Below are 16,795 nucleotides of genomic sequence, written 5' to 3'. Positions count from 1 at the left end.
ACATTATAATTACCCGAACGGTTAAATATCGCCGGTTGTGCTTAAAGCGATACGCACGAATTCGTAATTCCCGTGGAGACGAAACTCGATTAACCAGAACTCTCACCCTCAACCTGTGTTTTCCGTAGGAGAACCACCCTCCCTCCCTGTGCCGCTCACCCTCTCACCGTCACGCCTTAACCCAACCTACCCCAAACCCGTACGAGGGAAGTTTCAACTCCAATTTGCCATTTCGTGACTGTAGCGAATCTTGCATTTTTCTTTCCCGAACAAACGTCTATCATTCTATCACGAATCGCGAAACTTTTGTTCCCGTGTCCCGTCCCACCTTCCACTATCCAGCTTGCGTGGATCGGCCCGTATCATCCGATATTTCCTTCGAGCCGAGATATATTCTTGTACGCCGAGAACCCACCGTTTACAAACCATATAACACCCGGAATCAACTTTGACTTTTTACTCGATCGTTTACGACCAAACACCCTCCATTCGAGACTTCGTTACGAATCCTATTTTTACTTCCTTTACTTCATTTCGTTTATTGATCTTAAGAAAACGTTCGCTCAATTAATCAAGATTTTTTCATTAATTTATTAGCATTATTATTAGGATCATCTAACAGACACGGTAATTGAATACTTAAAAAAGAAGTACCTCGATAAAGCTTGTAATTCAAAATAAGAAACTTGGAGCCAATTATTTTGACCGGTGTTAACTAATGATTGGGAACAATGAAAAGATTGAATTTCATCGGTAGAAAGAGGACAAGTGGTTGCGATTTCGTCTGGCAATCGATCGAGCGTTGCAGCCGTTGGACTCGAAATCTCGGAGGCAAGGACGTTGGCCGGACGATCGTGCCGCTGTCGGAGAGTCGGCGAAATAAAAACGCGGACATGGCCGGCCGATCGAGCGACAGGGTGCAACGGCGTGGCGCGGCGGCGGGCGGAAATTCGAGAGAGGAAGAGAGGGATAGAGAGGGTGCACCGATCGACACAGAGCGTGCACGAGCGGAGAAACAGAGAGGGTTACCGCTTTCGACTGGAGAGAAAGGGGTTAGAGGGAGGAGGAGAGACAGAGATTCAAGAGACAAGAGGCGGACAGGGAGGAAGGGAGAAGGCGAAAGGCTCCTATTTGGTCGTTAGCCAGTTGGCTAATTTCCAGTAGAAATCATGAAAGCGGGGTCCACACGAGGGCGGATGGTAGAAGCGGGCTGGGGTAGCCTCTGGTCATTCGATGATCCACTCTGGCAGCGTCGGGGAGCAGTCATCACTTTTCAATGATTTTTGCTCCCTTTTCCGTCCATTCAATGACTGCGCACCGGTAGCTCGTTCACCCTGCACCACCCGGCAAAGCGTCGGGCTTTTCGATGATTCTCCTATCGTTGCCTCTACTGCTACGCTGCCGTGCAAGCTTTCCAACGTAAGCCCTCGATTGGGGTAGGTTAGGCCGGGCTCGAGTTCTTTCTCTTTGCTTCCCTCTCACTCTCTCTCTCTCTCTCGATCGCGCGCGAACTACCCTCTTCCCTCTCTATCATCCGCACTCGAGCTGCTTTATATCCATACACGCTCTTTCTCCTGTTCTCTCTTTCTTCTACGCCGCTTTCTGAATCAACTCACCTCCCGGTTAGGGTTGCCGGTGTATCGACGGCTCGAATCGGTATCTAAACGCGATGGGACACTTTATGCCGACTGATAGAGTCAAGACCCGATTCAACGCGCTATCGCGATAGACTCGAGGATCGAGTTGATCAGTTCGCGCAGATCGCCGGTGGTATTATAGAGGAGGGTGGAACGGAGTATCAAAATTTTTATACCATTTTCTAATTGAAAAGAATACTTGGCTTTGATCTCTGAAATTGGGCTCTGAATGTCTTATAAATTTTTTAATTAAATTTTAAACAAGAATAAAAAATTCAGTGTCAACCACGGAAACAGAATTCCTTCTCCCAAGTCAAGGCGCAACAGCGCCGAATCAAGCGTGCACGTGTCCATAGGGTAAGTTCCGAGGGAAAAGCATAGCTAGTGGCAAGACACGAGCTCGCTCTCTAAAGACTGTCCCGAATCAAAAGAAAATATCAAACCGTAACATCCTCTCGCGGCACGAAGAACCGATGAACATCTCCGTTCTACCCTCTCGCATAGAAAACTCGGTGCATAATGCCGGCAGCAGCTACCCACCCCTTTTCCGTGGAGTCGTCACCTGAGCATAGACGCGGGACGCGCGTAACCATTGAAGCAGCAGTTTCGCGGGGGGGAAAAAAAAAGCACGGGCTCGAAGAAGAAGCGAGCTGGCTAGAGGGGGTAGGCGGAAAAGGAGGCTGTACGGGGGCACAAGGAAAGGCGGAAGGGAGCGGCGAGAAAGAAAGAAAGAAAGAAAGAGGAGACAAGAAACCGAGCGGATCTGGAGCGCGAAGTGCGAGGAATTTTCACGAGTCGCGTTTACCGTTACTTCAATAGACACGACGAATATATACTACAGACGGGGGTTGCTCGACAGGGGTATGGAGGGGTGGGATGGACCCGGTACTTTCGTTCCGAGGACGGTGAAAGTTTTGTCCGACGACGACGAGAGAGACCACGTTCCGACCTGGCACGACATCCGGACGACAGTTATTCGGCCGCGCTTAGAAACCCGTACACATTGTAAGGCTTTCTTAATGACGGAAGAAATTCTATCATACACACATCCGTTTAGGATGCCTCGGTGCAGAGGGAGCGTTTTGTCTCCGGGGGTGTGAAGCTAAGGATCGAGAGTCGAGTGTAGGCGCCGCTCGCTCGGGGGTAGGGGCGCATCATTAACGGCCCCGACGACGTGTCATTGGCGTTGAACTTCGCCAGTTTGCGCGCGAAATGCTTCGGTAAGGGTTACCAACGATCGACTTTAGAGAGCCGCCTGTAAAGCATCGGTCGGGGATCGAAATTTCCAGAGGCTACGTTGAAGGGAAAGACTGGCCCTTCGACGAGAGATGATCTTAATAATATTTTCCAGATATGCAATGTTTTCTTTCGAACATCATGTACAGTAAATGTTGGATAATTAATTGAAAATCAGGACCCAAACCGGACAGTTATGAAGCGGGGGTGTCTTTCTGACCGGAGCTTTTAATTAATTTAACTGAACAATAAAAATAATTTTTTATTTTTGCTAAATGAATCTTTTACCAATGTAATTGTGAGGTTCTTCTCATTGAAATAAGACTAAACACGGCATGGTTTGAAGCATGTAATAATAATTAATTTTTTAATAATAATTAGTTCTTCAAGGGGGATCTCCCTATTATAAATAGTTTCCCCAAGGTGCCATAAAAAATTGCATGCAAATGTAGATAAATAAGAAGAGAAAGAAACATCTTTGAAACTATTTTTTAGCCCGTTTACCTAGGAGATCTACCTCACCTTCTCCGACGAGGGTGAATCTAAGATCGCGTTCTCCAGCGATATTTCAGCAGCGTCACGTGAGACGGAAACGTGGACGAAGGACGGTGTCGGCGCGGAACACGTAGAAACGTTCGCAGCGTATCCGCGAGGCTACCGAATCCGTGAAAAGAGGGCAGAGCTGACCGGCGAACTAGTATACGTAAAATCATCTACCGTCATCGATTCCCTCCCGGCGTCCACCCTTTTGTAGGTGGACGAAACGGAGGCGGTTCGGGGGAGGAGGGGGTTGTAGTGGGTGGAGGGTGTCGGTTTTCCGGCCGTCGGCCCTCGGGTGCACCGTTCGTTCTCCCCCCCCCCCCCCCGCCTTCGGGTGCACCCTAGCTCGTAGTTGCACCCTTCACCTCCCGGGCCGCTCTTGCCACCCCGAGGTCATCAAACACCCGACGTCAGCCTGGGCAGAAGCGGATAGGCTTCGAACCGGCCATTTTTTGTCTGGCCAGTCAGTGAGTCCCAGGGATCAGTGAATGTGCGCGCGGGGGGACGGGGTTGGAAAATGGTATAGGGTAGCCGTCGGGGGTACGGGTACAGAGAGGTAGAGGGTAGTAGATGCAGGGGTGAGTGCAGCAACCATCGATCAGCCTCGAGGCTGGACCGCGCAATGATTTTTACCCCTTTGTCCCACCCCACCCCCTAGTTGCCCCACGGGCCACGTTGGCTATAGTTAAACGCACACAGACCAGCCGTTCGCTACGTGTACGACGATGCATACGTGGAGTGCACGTACGTGTCGCGTATGCAACGCACCAGCACAAGCGAATCTTGTCGGCCCACGTACATGCACCACATGCATACGGTGCATCTATAACTTTTTCTCGTCGTTCTCCCTCTCTCTCTCTCTTTCACTCTCTCCCTTTTTCCGTTCCTCTTTTCTACGCTCTCTTTCTCTCTATCCATCTCTATGTTTCTGCTCTCACTCTTTCTCTGTCCCTTCGTCTCTTTGTCCCTCGATCACCGCTTCTCTCTTCCGTTCTCTTTCCATCGTTCGACGTTACTCTCTCTTTCTGGCTCGCTCTCGCAAGTTCTGGTACCACGGAAACGCGGCTCCTCTTTCTCTTTCTCGTTTGAAAGCTGCCAGAGGCCGCCTGGCCACGCCCTCCACCCTCAACGCACCCCCCCCTCATCCTCCAACCTAACCACCTCCTCCACCTCCTGCCCTCCGTCCGTCACGAACCATCCTCGCCCATCCACCCCCTTTTCCTCCACCTGCCTTTCTACTACGCAGCATCCGTACCAGCCTGCCCGGACCGGTCAGCGCGCTTTTTTGCATTATCTCGTTTTTGCAAAAATATGCGGACGCTAATCCGCTGGGCTAATTCGTCCTCCACCGTCGTTCTCCGACCATCCATCCACCCACCCACCCACCCCTCGCTCCTCGTTCCTTCCCTGGCTCCCTTTTACCAACGGCCCTTCCATCCACTCGCACCCGCTTGCTTTTCCGTTCGCTGTCCTTGAGCGTGTTGGACTCTCATTAGAATACCGGTCTAGGATAAATCCACACCATCATTCTTCAAAGCTTTGATGATGGCCGAGCGTGATCGAGGATGATGCGCGTGTTCACCGGGATCGCTTGCCCCGCTGCGATTTTCTCTTTCGCGCCGCGATACTTGCACGCGAACACCAGTTTTCCGTTTCGAAAAGAAATTAAGTTCCTGAAAGATAATAGGTTTGTACGTTGCTAATGTATCGATAAAACATGATTCTCTTTCAACCGAACGGTTTTCTGCTACACGCTGACGCTAACCCTCGAACGAGTCGTTCAACAAATCGCGACTAATTTTCAACGTTTCATTTCTTTCTTCCTTAATATGAAATCCCCCCCCCCAAAGTCGCAGCGAGAAGGATACAGGTACGGTGAATTTTTCAAACGCACCTGACGTACCAGATTTTTTATGCACATTATGCATGTATGCAACATGTCGACGTGCGTTTCAAGCATTCGCTATTTTTTTTTTCTTTTTTATTAATTTCTGGAAAATATGCGCTCGCCAGTGGAGTTAATTTGTCTGTCGTCATCACCCAACCCAGTCCACCCTTCCCTACCTACGTTTCCCGCTCTTTTTACCTAACTTGTTCACCGTGTCTTTCAGAATATTTAATTTTGATCGAAAAGATGGTCGTCGCACTTTTTTCCATTTCCAACGTTCAATGTTTCTTTTCAAACGAACTCTTTATCTGGAAATGTATCACCAAGTTCGATAACCAAATAACGATTTAACTCGTAAATTTTCAGGAAGAAGGGTGAATCTACACCTTCGCGCGAAATCGACACACCCCGTACCATGTATCTTCGAGGCAGGAGACGAAAATGGAAAAAAAGAAAAAAAAAAAGAAAAACGTTGTTACCGAGCCAACGAAATATCAAACGTTTCTGGAATTACATCGTCGGGTCGGTCTCCCATTAATTCTGGCTGTGTTGCACCGCGTCCGTTGTCCCGGCGTGCAAACAACATATCACGCGTGTTTCAGCGTCCGAAAGAACCAGCCGCGCGCGCTAGTCAGACATAACAAGTATTAATTAAAAACCAGCGCCGCCCAGGAAACAAGGCATTAATGTCGGCAACGACTGGCCAACAGTGATGTTTGTTCCGCTCGTTTCTCCGTACCCTGAACACGATGCATGGATCACACCTCTCCGAGGATACGCCTCTAACGAGTCCCTAAAACTTACTCTACGTTGATAGAGTGAAAATTAGTACCCAGATATTTTTATGGACATTTCGAGATTTTAAATTTTTCTTAAATTTCGAATTGAAGAAATTTAAAGTTTCAAGCTCAGATACTAGGATGCAATGAGGGATTTTTTTAGTGACTTTTGTCCCTATATTAGTTTTGATAATCTGGGTTCTAAAATCAAATGTATAACTTTTAAATAAAAGAGTTTCATATATTGAAAGGGTAATTTTAAAATTAGGGCTTCCTCCATGGTAAAATAGATTTAATCCTTTCGAGTACTTAGCTCAGCCTCGATAAGAAATCCAAATTCTTTTCCCTCCTTCTGCAGAACTTTCTCGCGTTCAACCAATAACGATAACAATCGTGGTCCCAAAGGCTCGATCCCGGGCTCGAATGATTTTTCATCGTCACTCTCGAATTCTCTCTTTTTTCCGCCGTAATCCCAGCCCTCTCACGTACGTGCACCTAGACGCGTGTACACGCACCCTGTCACGGTGTCTCTCTCCCCGTCCATCCATCCCCAACCACCGCTCTCTTTTTCTCTCTCTCCCCGATCTTGCCTTTCCTATCCGTTCCTCTTCCTCTTCTTCTCTCCGTATTTCTCTCCCCGTTGGCCTGTTCCATTCGTTCGTTCTACCCTGCCGACGACAGCGGCGAGAAGGAGGGACGATGGATACGAGGACGCGAAAGGGAGACGGAGATCGGAGGACGAGGAGGACGAGGAACGTGGAGGCAGGGTAAGTAAAAAAAAAAAAAAAAAAAAAAAAGTGGAGTAGGGGCGGGAGATGAGGAGGGTGGGTCGGTGAAAAATACGCGGCAACGTGACATCTGCCACTCTTTCACTTGGCCGGCTTGGGCCGCGAATCGCGATCGCGGAAAGAGATTATTTTATGCAGGAAGCTCGGCCGAGCATGGCCTGTGCATTATGCAGAATTCACGACGGCATTCTCGATTCGACGATGGTAGGACGACGAGAAATTCCTGGCTGCTTTCGCGAACGAACAAGCCACGCTATGTGCGCTTGCGCTCGCGCCCTGTCTCCTGTATACGTGTGTACCTATCTACCTGCGTGTATATAGATATAGATATAAATAAAAAAAAGAGGAGTATACGCGTATGTACGCGGGTGTACGTGCAGATGGATATTCGGGTGAGGCGAAGCCGCGGTTCGGTGCGTACGGATACGCGCGTTTCGGCTCGGCGAAAAATTGTCTGGCCTGGACACGCATCAGCAGACACGAAATCACGGGAAGAATGAAGCCACGGTTTGCAACGCGGGAAATGCGTTAAATCTCGAGCACCGAGCCGTTTGTGCATTACTTTACTCATGAGAAAGTTACGATTCAGCCAAGCAACCAGCCGTGCCCATTTTAAACGGCGCTTCTTAATTATGGAGAACCGAACCGATTCTCCGGTTCAACTTCTTACGAGAACCCGCGCCGACGAGGAATCGTGCCTGTTCGAGCGGCGTTATTTTATTTTTTTTTGTTTTCAAAATTATTTTTTAGAATGTTGAAATTAAAATAATTACCGATTTGTAAAATATAAGACGAGGTACGTACGGTTAAAAAGAAAGAAGGAAAATGAAAAATCACACGATTCGACGATTCGATGGCGGCCTTTCCGTAAAGCTGTTGTAACGGTGGAGCAACACGCGGCTCGTCGCGTGAAATATAAACGAGCACTTGACGACGAATTCGATTTGCAAACGCGACGAAAGCGCTCTTTTTTTCTGTTGTCCCCGTCATAACGAAGAGAGAGGAGACTTCCTGGGACGTGGTGCGATAGAATACTGTACGCCCCCTCCTCGAATACAAAATTCACGACTCGATTCCGGATCCGGCCGTGAGAACGCGCGTCGACGCGCTCGATTGTCATTCGATCGAAACAAATGGAAAGAATCTGTCGGCCATGTCTGTTCCGTGTCGGCGGGCGCCGGATAAAAATCCGACTGAAATTAGACGGCGTCCAGGTAGGAAAATGCATTACTGGCTTCCTGAAACATTCACGGTTCAGCCTCCTCGCTGATTCGTTTCTATTAACCCTTTTCAACCTAGCCGTCTGCTGTGTAATAAAATTTAATGATTTAAGTTGTTGCATATTGAAGCCTGACACTATTCGATGACATCAAAGTTTCATGAAAATAACTACGTATAAACATTAACACTTTTAATATAAAATGATAATAAAAATAAAATCATATTTCAACTCATTTTCCTTTTAATTCATCATTTGAATATTAAGCAATAAAAGTAGCCTCGGATGGCAGACCATAGAAAAAGTTCCACTTTTAACTTAACTACAGGTTTCCTTTTCTATATAACATTGCTCCTTTAAAAATTATTTTTCCAGCAGTTTGGGTCTTGATTGACCCAGACTCCTTCAAGCGTTAATCTCAAAATCATTTTTTTTTCAACCATGACATTCCTGAAACGTCGAAATTTTTCCTTCAAGCTATCGTTAATGTCGAGGAACGATCGTTCGGCCCGGGTCGAAACGTGCGGTATAATTACTAATGCATAGCACCTGTTATTATAGTTCCAGTAGGAAAGCGTGGCGTAGACCCTAACGGAGCAGGCTCCATGGGGTGTTTAACGGTAGTCTCGCGTGGCAGCCACGTGCCAAATGGTCCAATTTGATGGACGACAGTTGCGTTCTCCAATTAAAAATTATAACAGTTTTTCCCTCATTTCGTTTCTCCTCTCCCGCGACGGATAACGCAATTAGGAACGTGCGCGCCTTCGAGTGTGCTGCAAGAGGAGCGGACCCGTTCTCCTCCGCATCCACCGCGGCCTGATGCGTTTGATGTGCACGCTCGGAAGGGTTTTCGGAAAACGACCTTTTTTTTTTCTCCCTTCCTTTCCCTGCCCGCCCCCTTTCCTTTGCTTCTTCCCTTCGCCTCGTTTCTTTTTTAACGCGACAGGCGGTAAGCGCACCGATGCGATGGAAACTGTCGGTCACAAATGCGGAAGCCTAGGTTAAACCGCATTGGCAGAAGTCAGCTTTTAATTGGCGAGATGGCAGAAAGCGTGTAAGTCGAAAGCACGCTCGTGATCTCGTCCACAGTCGGCGTTTTCTTGTACTTTAATCTTTCGTTGAATAAAACACGCTGAAAAAAAGACCTCCCGCCTCTAACCTAGTTTCCTGTAATTTCAGGTTAATAAGTAAGGTGTATGTACTTTTCAGAAAGGAAACCGACTTTCTAAGCTCTGTTAACCGGCTCGAGGAACTAACTAGGAAGTGTGTTTCATTTCATTTCTTTGTTTGCCTTTTCATTTTTAGAAACGTTAGCGTTTCGTGCACGCTAACGCGGATGTTAATGTCGTTTGAGATAATTATTAATTTGTCGCTTTTTCGAGTCGTTAAACAGACTTTTTCTAGGTAAAAAATCTTGGGACATTTATTCAACTCTTAGCTGGTGGATGCTGTTTTAATTTGCGGAGCGCGGACCGTAGAGAAAGACCCATTTTTAATCGAATGTTTAAACATGTGTCGATATTCATTATATTAATTATTTGAGTATTGAAACTAATATAAAATGTAGCTCGCAGTATTTAAATAAAATAATTTAAGAGATAAGAAATAACTCGGAAACAAAATGGAATTAACTAATAGACTTTTAACTATTAATATTCTTTTCATTCCGACGATTCTTTAATTACAAATCAATTCGAATGGAACCGTTGCTTGTGACAGATTTGCGCTGAACATCGAAACATAAACTGGATTAACAATTTCCTCGATCTCGTAAGGATCTGATCCCGCGAGTTTGATGGGATCCCCCGGTATCCCTTCGTTCCTTTGCCGTTGCAATTACTGAAAATTGCATTGGCGCTGAGTTATATCGAAAAAGAGAGAGAATATATAGGGCTAATCGAGTTATACGATGAAAACCACTGGCGGTCAGCTAGCTTACCACCGAGGCTTGCATTCTGCATCCTGAAACCAGCCTGGACCACGAAAGGGTTGAAATAAATCGTTCGATGCTTCGTTCGAGCTAACTTTCCGCCAAGTATCTACCCTTCATTTCCAAATTAACGTATTTCAAGATCGTGAAAAATTTTCGAAACATCTCCGTTAAAACCACCGAAACCATTTAACCGATCGTCGGAAGCGCGAAAGAAAATCGATGCAAAACAGAAAAGCAAAGAAATATCGAATAAATAATTTGATCCAACGCCCTTCCATCGAGTTACAATTACGAGCGTTCAAATTCGATCAGGGGCGGTTAAAAAAAGGGAAAGGTAAAATAAAAATCAAGTTAAAAGAGTAACAGAAACATCGGTCTGGTGGGTAAACGTATCGACGAGATAATATTGGCCGTACAACCGGCCGATATCAACCCGACGAAATAAACAAGCAAATATGTTTACGATCAACACGATCAGACGGTTGTCGGAAAAGCGGGCCGATTTTTTTCGAATCGACGCGAGGCCGCCGCCGCGCCGTGCAGGACATAGGAGAGTGTCGCGAGAACCGGAAGTTAACTTACAGCTACTAAAGCTACGTACAAAAGTTTATGAGTTGTACACAGGATGGGGTTGAGTGGGTGGCGGTCGGAAGGGCGGCAAAAGGGGATAGTTGGGCAATGTGGCGGTTGACTGGGGGGGTTGTAGGTGGAACGGTGGGGATTCAAGCTGACGGCTCGACAGGGAAAACGAGGGAACGTGGGAGGAAGAACAGCAGCAGTAGCAGTAGCAGTAGCAGTGGCAGCAACAGCAGCAACATTCGAGGAGGAAGATGGACGCATGCGAGCTTTGATGTACGAGCTTGCGCCGCGAAAAGAGAGGGAAGCAGAGGGAACGAGGAGGAAAGAAAGAGAGACAAAATTTTCGCAGGCTAGGGGATGAAATACGATTTTATTTGCCGCTGGGGCTCCCAGGCTATCCTCCATGGGGTTGGCAGTCCAATTGTCCAGTCGGCTACTGTTCAGTACTGTACGTCCAGGATAATGAATAAACTTACGTCTTTTTAGAGAGATAGGAACGGAGAAAGAGAGATGAATTGTTGCGCGAGGGGAAAAAGATACAATTATCATTTTTTTTATTGATGTACTCCTTTTTCCCCTCTCTCTCTCTCTCCTCTTTTTTTTTCAGATGATAACTGGCCAGGATATTTGCGAGAACGTAATGCGTTATAAATTTTGCATTTGATGCTGCGACGGTTTCTAGGGAAACGCTTTTTACTGGTCCCCGGTGCGGCTGTGCCGGCACGATATACGATATGGAAGTACGTAAAACAAAATTCTGAAGAATAACAGAGCGGGAATGCTGCAGGGAGATAAGTGAATCTCTGAAAATATTGAAATACCGATACGAGCAGGTCGGTAATAATTTTTCGAAATTTGTGTATCTTTCCCGGAAATATTTCTACGCCGGCTCGACTAATTGCGGCTTTTTTTATTTTCGTTTAGCGAGTCTGTCGCTACGATAGCGTTTACGTACATAATCTATCAAACAGGGGAGATTATTGTATTTGATATTTTTTCGAAAGCCATTCCCCCCCGTTATCGGTGCCATAGAAAGTAATCTGGAAAGGTTAAATTTATTCTATGAAATACAATTTATCCTTGATAAATACGCGCGCAGTTTTTTGTACACGTTCGCGAAATTTGGGGATCGTCAGCGGATTTCGCCGCTGCGGTCGAAAGCAACCTTTAAAAAATCGCTCCCACGGAAGTTTGGGAAATTGCGAGGAACGCTCGCGGGAAGGTCCGAGGCATCGATTGCCTTTCGAACGTAGCCGGGTCCAATAATTTTTCCGGAAATCCCTGCTCGCGGGAAACGCGTCGACTACGTTCCCGGTTGTTTACGGTCGCGCGTCTCGCGTTTGGCCCGCGATATTACTCCAAGTTCGCGTCCGTCACTTTACGTGGAAATTCGCATTAGCCCCCGGGGGTCTTTGTCGAAATAAAAGTGCAACGCGGAGGGAAAAAAATGGCGGGAGCGAGAGAGAAGGACGGCGGATAGACATTGCGGAATAGCATACACGGGAAAAGTGTATAACGCTCTCTTCACGGCGCATGCACCGGTCTTCTCTCCCCGTCTCTTTTTCTCTTCCCCCTTTTTTTTTTTCCCGCTTTTCCCTCTCTGATCCAACCTTCCTCTCTGTCGCTCGCACGCGAACCGTCAGTGAGATTTATCTGGCGATGCAAGATCACGGAATACGGGAGTTGCATGCGTGCAAGTGCATGCGGCCTGCACATGCAGCCTGGTCACCGGCCGGTACGCGCGTGTGGGTGCGTCGAGGGCACGTGGAGAGGGAAAACGAAGAGGGAAGCCGCGTGTCCGGCGAGTACCGGAAAGAGACGGAAGGGAATGGAAGGGAAGGGTAGGGTCAGATAGGCCGTTGGAAGAAGACGGGGAAAAGAGAGGGCCGTGAGCGGGACACAGCTTCCAATCCGTTTCTCTCGAGCGCGGAAGGGTGAGCCGGATGAGGAACGAGAAGGACCAGAGCTGGACCAGAAGTGGAGGTGGAGGAAGGACGATAACGGCGAGGAGAAACTGGAGGGTATGGGAAACGCGGGATGAGATATGCAGATAGAGAGAGGCCCGAACGAACGAACGAACGAACGAACGAACGAACGAACACTGCCAGTGGCAGTTGGGTGGTAGAGAGGTCGAGGAGCGAACGAGAGAGGGGCCAAACGAGAAAGAGTGCCGGATAGAAAGTGTGGAGATGCAGAGGGTGCAGGAGAATCGGGGGTAGAGAAAGAGGAATGAAAACGGCTGGGATAGAGGGAGAGGAGGTTGATTCGAAGCAGGCGCAAAGGAGACGGAGATGCAGGCGGCAGTGCGTCGAACGAGGGAAGGCAGAGGCTGACCAAAAAAAAAAGAGAGGAAAAAAGAAAAAAAAAGGACGGACGCTTCAATTCATTGATCGCTCGACGGTCCGAGCGGCGACGCGCGGGGTAAAATAAAAAACGCGGCTAGGCTAGCTAGAGGGTGGAGAAGGGGAGTGGAACGGCACAGGTGGAGGTGGAGGACGAGCCGAAGGGCGTTGCGAAAAATCTCCGCGCAAAAAGTGCGCACCACCGGGTGGCGGGTGGTTCCCCTCGTCCTCTCCCCAACGTTCCACGGACCACGCTCGCTGTACGATGGAATCTGGTCAGAGGGTAGCGACGGGTTAGCGCGGAGGAGGGTGGAAAAAAGGCGAGGAATTTACCTACGACAGAGAATTAGCAAACTCGATCTAACGCGTACTCTCTTTTTCTGGACCACTGCGTATATACGTGTCTGACCGGTAGAGCGAAACGCGCGAGCGCGTCTGCGATCGAGTTTTCTTCTTTTTTTCGCAATTTCAGAGCTGTCAGCTAATACGCGCGCGCACCTACCTATGAACTACCGGCTGAAAATCTTTTTTGATCTCGATAATCGAAATGTCAGGTAGGCATTATTACCGCCGATCCGTTTCCGTTCTTTTTCCACTTTCTTCCTCGTTCTCTCCCCTAATCCCTTCCAACTCTCCCTTCAACCCTTTTCTTTTATTCCTTTTTTTTACTTTTACTTTACCTTCTGCTAATCGCTTTCCACGGATGAACGTTGATCACGGTTCCACACGGCAGTAAACAACGTTTAACGCGAATCGACAGTCGATGCAGAATATTTTAACGATGATAAACGCGACGATGATAATACGCAACTCTCGCCCGGGTGCGTGATCTAACAATCTGAATTATACGAGGAAATGTTGGACAAATTGCATAGAGCCTAATAACAGCGAATTAATTATTTTCATTTAAACAACGTATTCAAAGAAAATAAATGTGAAATTATTTTATCGTGTCTTTGCTCGTTTCTTTATTACGGTTCTCGTTAAAAAGCGAAAAATTCTTGACTTCGCCGAGTTCCAGAAGAGCAAACAGTTATTTTCATGAAAACGGTCGTGTACCGTGCGGAAGCTAGGAACAGCGAAAGAAAGAAATAAAAGAACGTTCGCCGGTGAATCTCGATTTGTAGAAAATGTTTTTTCCCTTCGACTGACAAAATAGCCGAGTCGAAATTTCCTCGAGCGACCAAGTTTTCGCGTTCGTCGAGAACCAGTGACGAAAAATTGCTCGACGTACGCGATTTACTTTTCGCATGGAAAGGGGTGCAAGCAGGTGATGCGGTTTCAAATACACCTGGACAGGTTAAGATTCCGGATCTAAGGAAAGCTGAAAGGTGGAAACGAATGTCTTGAAGGAGGCCGAGAAACGCACAATATCCCTATTTTTCGTTCCACCCGAGCGACAGTTGCGGCCGTCCGCGGCCTAACCCCGGGAACATCTGTATTTTTGGAAAAAGCCTTTTTGCATTTTCGAGACAGATGCAAATGAAAGGGTTCTTCCCGGACGGAAGAATGCAAAAGGAATCGCGGCTTTGCTCGACTGGGCCCTTTTGCGAATCCTTTTCATCGCAACGGCTCACAATCTCCTCGTATATGATGCATCTGTCTCGCAAACAATATCCAGCGATTTCGCTCTCAAATTCACTCGTGATTCGCCGCGGTCATTGTGCTTCTCTGCTTCTCTGTTTCTCTCCCTGCATCTACCGGAATTGTGTCTTGCAGAGTAACCCCTTTCGCTACCCTCGTGCAACTCTTTCGCGAACGCGGTGCACGGCTTCAGCGAAAATGCATCGTGAAATTGGCGCGATTTAGGATGATGATTAATTATTCGCGATTGAAACTGTCTTTTTCTTAGAAATATTTTAAACAAAAATAAATCAATCAAAATTAGGCTATATTCGAAAGGAATAATTTCGGTTGCCAAAAATCAGATAATGGAATGCTAATTTAAAGGCAATTAATAATGAAATATTGTAAGGGCGATATAGCGGGTTCGGGGGGTTAAACTTTGTATTCCTTTTACATCCTGTATGTATGTACGAATTACTTTCCCGCAATTTCACAGGAACGCTTTAATTGATCCTTTTAGAAGGGGAAGTACGCCGGTGGATGTGTTATTTTTTTCCTCTCCAGGTCTTTCAAGTGCAAGGGCGATTCGCGTGCCCCGACAGATGCGAGAATATTGGGAGTGGTTAGAGGTACGTGGAGCACCCTTAGTCAGGGACGCGGAAGAACCATCAGGTAATAATAGGGATCCCCGAACGCCATTCTTTCGGACAGCACGTGAATTTAAGACTGGACGTGACTTATTCAAATGTTTACCTATTCAAACGTATCCAAACTCGTGTCTAATACCCCGACTATCGATCGTTACATTCGCAATCTAGTCGGATTCTTGTCACGACGAAAGACGTTCCCGTTCTCTTTTCCCTGTAATTTCGATCACAGGAAGGGAAGACAAAAGGTGCGTACAGTAGGAGAGACATTGGAAAAAAACTGGGAAAGACAGTGGCATCCGAGCTTTCATTAGCGTGTCTACTTGGGAGATTAGTACGCTTTACCGCCTGCCTCTGTCTTTGTCTCCTTTACTCTTTACTTTCTGTCTCCCGAGAAGAAAGGCATGCACTCAGAGAGCGGCTTGCAGCTTTGAGGATGGACTCTCGGACTTTGCTTGGCCGCTATCGCACTCGAGAGGGGACGCGGCGAAAAAGAAGCGCGGACCTTATAGAGACTCCAACTGGACCGCTCTATTTTCGCAAGTTATCAAGCTTTGGTCGAGTTTAATCACTTTGTGGATGTTTGAAAACGCTTCGATCGTCTATTGATAGATAATAGAAATGGGGTTGAAGTTGCTTGATACTATGGGGGTCTTTGAAATTACACATAAATGTTCGTATTGAAGATACTAGAGTTTCAGAATCTGAATCTATTAAAACTACTTTTACTTTAAATTTAAAATTTCCTTGATTTAGTATAACCAACATTTTACTACTGAGCTATAAGTTTTCGATTTGGTCAGCTCTACCTCCTCCGATCGACGACCGACTATCAAACTAGTTAAGAATGCAAATCGCCGGTAATCTCTGAGCAATGTCTCCCGAGTAGACACCCGATCGATCATATTGATCCGCCGGTCACGGTAAAGTCAATCGATTCACGGGGGGTAGCGGGTTTCAATTAGCGGGACAGTTGCGGTGTTGCACGCGCGAACGGGGATGATAAATCTTCGATTTGTTCGAGAACGAGGAGTCTCACCTTAGGTGGGTCTCCTGCGAGACATAAGGGGGGTGCCTCTACGTCACCGTGAGCGGCAGCTGCCTGTACGTCATACTTTTTCTTTGTCTCAAAGGACCCTTCTCTTCAGTCGGTGCTCTTTGGGGCACGAACGGGGGGCCACGCGCCCGCGGCAGATGTTCCATGACGCATGCCCCTTCGTTCCTGCGTATTACGTACTTATACTTGGAGCCCGTTCGTGCAAGGCGCGTAACACGCGACCAAACGATCGATCGATGCATATGCACGATTCTCGACGCCCGCCTCGAAGAATGCGAACGAGAACGCCGATTGAAGGAGGGCCCCGACTACTCTTGACTCTTTGATATATTGCACGCATTGCGCAGCCAGCTTTTGCACGCGCGCGGATCCTTTCGTATCACGAACGCCCGCGGGGCTTTTCACCGGTCGCGCCCGCTCAATAGGGGGATGCTTCGATTTCAAATTACGAATCCCGCTATGATATTTCGGCAGCTCGGATTACTTCGAAGATTCTTTTAGAACGATTCAATGTTAGTTGTTCCTGCAGGTAACGTATCAAATTTTTCATTCTGCTTTGATAGTACACAGCGTGCTTGCTATCC

At 47.3% G+C, this 16,795-nt stretch overlaps 1 long non-coding RNA gene across 8 annotated transcripts in view; it reads right to left on the bottom strand.

Moving 5' to 3' along the window:
* LOC117603092 (uncharacterized) overlaps positions 1–16,795 on the bottom strand; it is an 86,491-nt gene that overhangs the window by 28,644 nt on the left and 41,052 nt on the right. The window lies entirely within an intron of this gene.

The sequence above is a fragment of the Osmia lignaria genome, chromosome 12 (genome assembly GCF_051020975.1).
Source record: "Osmia lignaria lignaria isolate PbOS001 chromosome 12, iyOsmLign1, whole genome shotgun sequence".
Taxonomy (NCBI): domain Eukaryota; kingdom Metazoa; phylum Arthropoda; class Insecta; order Hymenoptera; family Megachilidae; genus Osmia; species Osmia lignaria.
This window is presented reverse-complemented; position numbering and strand designations above follow the sequence as displayed.